The following is an 8474-nucleotide window of genomic DNA, read 5'->3' as shown; positions in this document are numbered from 1 at the left end:
ATGAATCATGTGGATGTTTTTCAAAGGATCAAACCAAATGAAAGCATGTTGTTTGTTTCACATTTGGTGGATACAGGGCCAAACCTCTTCATCATGGCAGTAGATATGCAGTATTCACTTCATAGGACTTTTTCACAAACACTTGTTTTTAGGGAACGGATGTACACTGCAACAAAGAACATCTTGAATTCACTCCATTCATCTGACTACTTTGGACTAGTTCTCATTTATTCACTTGTCTACATGATTTGAAAAATGACTTGAGCTATTTCTAATCACTAACGTAGTTCAACTGCATTTTTCTGCCACTTCAGTTGGAAATTTGAACTTATTTAGTCCAAATTCATTGGCCATTTGAAATAACAAGATTAAAATTGGAGAAAAAAAACACATCACAACAACTCAAGTCATTGATACTAAGTAATTCAATAAATCTAGTCCAAACTAGTCAAGAAAAATCTATTGTGAATTCCAGACTTTTTCCCGATTGCAGATCTGGACTTTTTGCAGTGTATCGGTGTCACAAAACTGAATCTTTCCACTTGTTTTGGACATTTTTGATCCCAATATTCCGACCCGTTGTCATTTTGTAACCTCTCTCCCTTTCTCTGTCTCTCTGTGGCATATGAACTCAATGTTAAAGCTCCATATTTGAATGGGAATCATTGCACAGATAACCCATGAGAACTATATGACTCTTTGCGTGTGTAGCTTCCAGATGTGAGCCCTGCATGTAATCACACAAGTTTACTGTACAAACCCAACAAAAGGAAAAGAAACAGACTTGCACTTGAGCCACACTGGAAAACAAATATCTACTCCACTTAAAAGGACTAAGTTAAGAGCACTGATCATTTTGGAGGAGTTTGGACTAGTTTGAATACAACTCATGGGTCGCACTCACTTTGATTTGTTTGGAGAAATGTCCCACTTTTTCCTCCAATATTTGATTTATCAGAGACAAACTGACATCAAATAGAACTTTGTGTAATTATCCGTTCAACACATTTCAAACGTGGGTTCCAAATGTTGTATTTTAGACACAATCAGATGTCACTGTCTGTTGTTTTAACTGGAATTAAAAAATAAAGTGAAGCAGAAGATTGGGCAGAAGATTTTGCTCATAAATCAGTTCAAATTGTTCCAAATATCTTAAAAATCTAGGTCTAACTGAGTTGCTAAAGCCCCAGTATGTCACTTTTTAACCAAAAATAGACTAAAATAAAGCATGTTTTACTGTGAGGGGCTTGCATCTCCACAAACCTGACTCGTATTTGGCCTTCCCTCATTTGTTTCCATGGAAATATTGTTCCTTTGGCTATAATATTCCACTGTAGGACATAAACGGTGTGTGTGTCTCCATGGAGAATGTTGTGAAGTATGGTTTGAACTTTCTTATTGTGTAGAACAGTGCAGTTGACTTTCCAGCCCCAGAAAGTGTCACACTATCACTTGAACTGGTCCAAACCACTTCAAATCAACACAGGATTCTGAATCATTTGACATTTGAAACTTGTACGTATTTGTTTTGCAGTGCAGTGTTCTGTAGTTTTGAGTTTCCCTTTTTTTGACTTCCTGTGGAGCCCTTAAGCCCCGCCCTCCTACTTCCTGTCCCGTGTTTCAAATGAGGCCGTCTTGATGTTGTGGTTGTTGGCAGATCTCCCCTACACCTCTTTATTCTCAATATTATGACTATTATTCTATTATGATCATATTATTATTGCTTGATCATTTCTGGCGACCCGGCGAGTCTGTTGATTGTACACGTTCCAAGTCCAGAGAAAAGAAAAGACAAATTGATGTTGTTTTGCTTCAGTGGAGAAATGCTTTTTTAAAATAAATTAATTTAAAGCCCAGTGATGTGTCCTGTCTGTTAATACATGGAGATTGTCATTTCAGTGCACTTCAATGCTCCTTGAGCTTTCACAGGTGAAACCAAAGCTTCAGAAAGAATCATTCAGACAGAAAACTCATCATATTAACCACACACTGACTTATGGATTTACTCTTTTGTTCTTTTTTTCTTCTTCTAGTTACAAAAAATCTGCACCATCCAGCAGTAAACCCCAACAAACAGCACACATTCATACACAGACAGGGGCTCAAGTGTCTTGCCCAATGACACAGGGGTAGTACTCACTAATACTCTTAATAATACTTTTACTCAGTTACTGTCGTGGATTCTTTTTAATGAAAGAAAACAACATGTTGTAGTCAAAAATAGTGTTTGTGACTTTATTTACACAAGTGCACAAAACAGTGAGAGTTTGAAACAAATCAATCTCTTTACAGGTTGTGGAAGTCTTTTCAATATCTCCTGAGCTGGTGCCTGTGGTGCACACAGCTCCAATCCTCAAAACACACTGCCTCTGTGCAGAGGAGAGTCCCCTTTTAAAGTACGAAGCTCCTCCCCCAAATCAATTCACAAACAAAAAACGGCTTTTAGAAATACATCAATTCCCCTTTTAATACTAAACAATCATAAACATGAAAAGAAACAAAAATCTCCTAATAATAACCTTTAAACACAGATGGGAAAATAAAAATGATCCAAGTACAAATAACAGAACGTCTCCTGATGTTCTTCGTGACTTCGTCACACATGCACACTCCATGTGACACAATATAACACAGAAGTGAATGAAGCTCGGGTTGGTTGATGGACACACACCATGGATCTATTCAAATAAGTGGAGGTGTTTCTGCTTGTATCTGCCTCCAGTTGACGTAGAGACACTCACTGGAACTTCAGAGAAAAACTCCCCTGGGCTGAGACGAGATTTTTCTCATAGAGTCAATGTAAACACAAACTGTTCATGTTCAGCTCACAGGGACCTACAACTTTCAAACATGTCGGATTTTGTAGCAATTTTTACCTATTTTTAGATCATAAACAGATAAAAACATTTTGGAGTCATTTAGAAAACTGTTCATTTGTGAATTGAAGTCCAAATTCAAATGGAAGAGAAACTGATATTAGCATGAGGATCATGTAAACCCTTATTGATGATTCAGTCGTCTAATAGTGACTGTTTCACACATTTGACACAATCACATATTAAAGTGGGATGTGTTCAGTGTCGTGTTGTCACGGTAACAACATTTCAAACTCCATTTCAATACTAAGAAATAGACTCGATACTCAATACCGATTCTGATCCCACGATGATGATAAAAGAACTCTTTATTTCGACAAAAGAATGTGATTTTCCACATTAAATATGAGGACTTTCTTTTATATGACCATGTGCTTTTATAAGTCACTTTTTCAAGGTATTTTTGAGACAGATTAACAAATGTCACTGAAAACATGCAAGACAAATGAGTTGAATTGAAATGCCATACTGTGGAACTTTCCAGGCAAAGCAATAACATCTCCATGGAGACAAGCAGGTGATGAACCCTCCAGCTGAAAATCTACATAGTGCACCTTTACATGACATGATCCTATTTTTGAAGCTGTTGCATCATCTTTTTGTTGTGATTGTAAAAGAACAATGGAAATCATGGATTGAAAACAGTAGTAATGATGAGACTAAAATGTGACACTGTGACCTCCCTTTTCCCTGTTTCAAACAAGACAAAAACTGTGAGAGAAACCTGAGTCCTTAAAGAGGGAGTATTATTCCACTTCTCTGGAGGATGAACTGCAAACTCACAACACATTTACATCACCATGTTTCCTTTGATTGTTTGGAAAATGTAATATTCACCAAAAATAACACATCAACATGTTTAAGAAGTTTTAGTTTCATTTTTGCCTCTCTAAGTCTCCCCTCTGTGTCCCTGTCACTAAGTCACTCCCCCTTCAGAGCACTATTACATTACAGGTGTGAATTCAGTCCCAGAGAGATCTCTAAATTACACAAACATGCATGGAACCTTTTCAAACATGTTTTTGATGAGGAACAACATTATAACATGGTAGAAAACTCCTAAAAGTTGTTTTGCAGAATCCCTCCTCTTGAAGTTTCAGTATTTACACGTTTACAGTGACGTCCTTTGGTAAAATCTTCAGGGGGATGTTTTCTTCTGTGAATAAATATGGAATCAGTCCATCAGTGAAAGTGTCTGTGAATGTGAATGTGTTCAGGTCAGTGTTTGTGTCGGGGTCACTAAAGGTCACTGTTCCTCTGTCAAAGTCCAGCTTCACTCTGAGTCTCTGCAGACTCCTCCTCACAGAGAGTGATTTAACTGTGTCTGGGAGAGAACAGACTGAGTATTTACCATTAATGAAACGTATAAACCAACCTCCAGTCTCAGTCTTTCCTCGTCTCAGAACATCTCCACTCACACCTACAGTCCAACTTTTATTGTCCCCGACCTCCACGTCCCAGCTGTGAGTCCCTGATCTAAACACTTCAGATCCAAACACACTGTGATCTTTATTTCTCTCTGGATTCTGTGGAAGCTTCTGTTTCTCTCCTCTCTTCACTGAGCTCAGATCTTCAGACAGGATGAGTTCAGGACCTGCAGTGTTTGGATCCAGAATGACAGGGTAGAACTTCACCAGTCTCTTCATGTTCCTCCAGATGTTGAAGTCCAGGTTGCCCAGATGTTTGGCCTGGTCGATCAAAGCTCCACGTTCCATCTGTGGTTCCTCCACCAGGGGGCAGCGCTGCACTCTCTCCACTGTAGACTTGTACTGTAGCAGGAAGGAGATGTCTGTGGCCCTCAGCTGCTCCTCTGTCTCTGTGATGGTTTTGGACACAGTCTCCATCTGTCTGCTCACGGTGGCCATCTTGTCCTTCATGTTGTGAGTCTTCTGCTCCTCCTCCTCCCTCAGAGCCTTCATCCTGGACTGTTCTTCCTCCAACAGAAACTGGTGCAGTTTCTCAAACTGGTGTCGGATCTGTGCCTCTGTTTGTCGAGCCTGGGCTGTGATATGAGCCGCGGCGTCTTCAAACTGCTCTTTCCTCCCAGTCAGAACCTGCACAGAAAGAGTCCGAGTGAATCAGACAGAAGCAGCCCTCTGGTCTGTGGGGCCCTGACACATTAGTGTGATGAATGTGAGTGAACACAGTTGAGCCTCTGATCAGCAGTAAGTCTGCTCTGACAGTGGTCTGTGTGAGCTGCTCCTCACACGCTTCTAAAGGCTCTAATAACACCAGGAGGTGTCTGGGGAGAGGGAGGCTCCACATGGAGGCACGATGGCAGAGTGGTTAGCACTCTCTCCTCTTAACAAGAAGGTCCTGGAAGGTCCTTGCATGTATAATGACAAACAGAAACATGAACACAAACACAGTTCCAGAGGTGAAGAGTCTGTACCTGCAGTTTGTCCTGCAGAGGCTTGATGGACGTCCTCAGCTGCTCTCTCAGGTCCTCGGCCGCCTCCTCCATGGGACTAAACCTGTGGTCTTTGTGAGTCCTGGAGTCTCTGCAGACCAGGCACACCGGCTGCTGATGGTCCAGACAGAAGAGCCGGAGCTTCTCTGAGTGAACACTGCACAGAGGCTCTGAAGGGGTCTGCTCTCTCTGCTCTGAAGGGGTCTGCTCTCTCTGCTCTGTAAACGTCTGCACCAGGTTCCTCAGGGCCAGGTTCACAGGAGGAAAGTTCCCTTTGAGGATCTTCTCTTACAAACTGCACAGGTCTTTATGGGTTTGTCCCTCCACCAGTTCTGCAGACAGACTTTACAGAAGCTGTGGCTGCAGGACAGAAGCACAGGTTCTCTGAAGAGCTCACAGCAGATGGGACAGGTCAGGTCCTCCTCCAGCCTGGAAGCCATTTTGTCTCTAAATCTAAAACCACAATGAGACAGAACACAATTAGTCATCACACCATATTTTCAGAGTCATTTAAAGAAGAAAAAACAGTAACATAAGACAGTGACAAACACAAAGTCTTCATCAAGACTTCTAGTCATGAGCCTGTTTCTGTTCAAATGAATAATCCAGTTGTGAAGCCTGTTAGAAGAGAGAACCTCCAGGTTCCCCACAGTTCCCCACACTGGTCTGAGAGGAGTGGCTCAAATTCAAACACAAATTTAACAACAATAACATGACTTTTTTATGATTCTCTGTCCAGTGTGTTTAAATCTTACAAAGGTCACGTGATCGTGGACGATTTTAGACCTGTGTATTTTAGTCAGACTGAGGACAGAGGACACACTCAGGACAGTTACAGGACAGAGGACACACTCAGGACAGTTACAGGACAGAGGACACACTCAGGACAGACAGTGACGGGACAGAGGACACAGGACACTCAGGACAGTGACAGGACAGAGGACACACTCAGGACAGTGACAGAGGACACACTCAGGACAGTGGGACAGAGGACACACTCAGGACAGTGACAGGACAGAGGACTCACACAGGACAGGGACAGTCAGGACAGGACAGAGGACACACTCAGGACAGTGACAGGACAGAGGACACACTCAGGACAGTCAGGACAGGACAGAGGACACACTCAGGACAGTTCAGGACAGACAGGACAGAGGACACACTCAGGACAGAGGACAGTGTGACTGATCTGGAGGTGAGACTTTTCATACATTTGTTTTGTTTCTCGGGTCTAGAATGTGGTGGTTGTAAAAACAGGTTTGTGGTGTTGTATTTGAAATTGGGCTTCATGTCAGGACTGTTTCAGTCAAACAAACTGTTGCATCTCTGTCCATGTCCAAGAGTGAGACACTTGTGTCACATTTGAACATGTTGCTTCCAGAGTCGTCTCCAAACAAACAGTGACGTCCAGAGCTCTGCTGGAGCTGTGGGAAACTTCAGGAATGTTACACTTGATGTTAGTTTGTCGTTTTTTTGCACATTCTGAAAGTGACGTTAACAGATCAAATAAAAAGACTAAAACTAAATCTAAATCTCTGTATCTTTCAGAAAAAAGGAAGATGTTTGAGCACCAACAGAACACAGATGAACAAAGTAAATAAAGGGATCAAATGATTTGAAGAGAATTCTATTTGTTCCACATTTACTTCCTAGTGAACATTGATCATGTGTTTCTACAGGCTCATGTGGCAGGAGGACTTTATACCAGATGCCCTCCCTGTTACTGTGTTGTGAGGAAGAAAAGCAGCACATGGTGAGTTTTGTTTCTGCATGTACACTTCTAATGTTCATGTGATTGTGTTCTGCTCCAGTGTTGTATTAGAGAGTCCAAAGTACTTGAAGTATATTTAAAGGTGTACGACACAGAGTGGATCATCAGAGTGTGATCATGTGTTCTTCCTGTGTCCACAGAGACCAGAGCGTCTTCACTGGAATAATCCTCACACTGTCCAGCTCCACACTGTGTGTGTGTGTCCCTGTGCTCTGTGTGTTTGATTCTGTTTAAGACCAAACACAACTGTGGAAAACTAAACACTGTTTTTGTTTTCTTTTACTTTCAAACCCGTGAAGGACTTGGCAAATGTTCAGAATAAGGTCACATAAGATAAATATGCGTCCGCGTCTGGGTCCCATCCCCCACTGCAGCATCTACTTTCACTTTCTCTGCTGCCGTAACAGAAGTGTCTTTCCACTCACCAAAGTCCAGAGCAGGTTTCACAGCTCAAGTAGAAGCCTGGAGTTTCTTTGTTGTTGAATTTTGGAGGTGAAATGGTCGTTCAGATGGATCCTTCTCCCTCTGTGTCTCTGAACTGAACTCAACATTTCCTGGTCTTGGTCTGAACTGATAAACGTGTCATGTGACTGTTCATAGCTGACATTTGGACACACCTTTTATTTCCAAATCTGGCAACAGTGCAAAGTCTAAACTACATAAATGACACTAAAGATGAAACAAAATGAAAATAATGAGTCTTAACAGGAAAAGTGTCAAATTTAAGTGAAACCATAAAACTAGTAAAAGTATAAACCAGTGGCTCCAACGTTTCACACCAAGTACCACCAAAGAAAAGATGTTAGATTTGAGTCAACATTTGTTTTTCTGAGTTCACTACTACACAAAACCTGATCTTTTCTTTGTTACACGGTTGACCAAAAAGTCCCATAACAGAACGTTTGCACAAATGTGTCCTCAGACAAAAGTGAAACAGAACGTTCAGTATATTGTGCAGCCCCTTTGAGATCAAATGAAAAGACAGGACTCAAGGAGATGGAAACATCTGGATGTAAACCACAACCAGGCCTTATTCACCAGAAGAGCTGCTCATTCTGAACTCTACTCGGAGCGGGAGAGAAACTACGCCCCCAAATGGACGCCCACTGTTTCCTGTTCAATCCAAGAGAATATGGTGGCCTCCTGTGGTCAAAAACAAACTGACACTGGTTCAACAAATGATACTTATTATTATTATTCATGGAGAAAATCAACCACACGGTAAAAAGAAGAATTTTAAAGACAAAGTACACTGCAAAAAACAACATTAAAATGACTTGAATTCAGAATATTTATTTTGAGTTTTGGGACAGTTTTTGGTTTGTAAATTAAGTTTTATGTTCCTCTTTTGCTGGTCCCAGAATATTTTGTTCTTATTTTAAGCTAAATTGTGAATGAAAAGTTTGAAATATTCTTT

The 8474-nt window shown here is 41.2% G+C and overlaps 1 pseudogene; it reads right to left on the bottom strand.

The window, feature by feature from the left end:
• Positions 1-2208: 2208 nt before the first annotated feature.
• LOC129408539 (nuclear factor 7, brain-like) lies at positions 2209-7633 on the bottom strand (annotated as a pseudogene).
• Between the last annotated feature and the right edge of the window lie 841 nt (positions 7634-8474).

The sequence above is a fragment of the Boleophthalmus pectinirostris genome, unplaced genomic scaffold (assembly GCF_026225935.1).
Source record: "Boleophthalmus pectinirostris isolate CB_2022bp ecotype Guang Dong unplaced genomic scaffold, ASM2622593v1 HiC_scaffold_17, whole genome shotgun sequence".
NCBI lineage: Eukaryota > Metazoa > Chordata > Actinopteri > Gobiiformes > Gobiidae > Boleophthalmus > Boleophthalmus pectinirostris.
The sequence above is the reverse complement of the archived record's forward strand: the minus strand, read 5'-3'. Positions and strand labels throughout refer to the sequence as shown.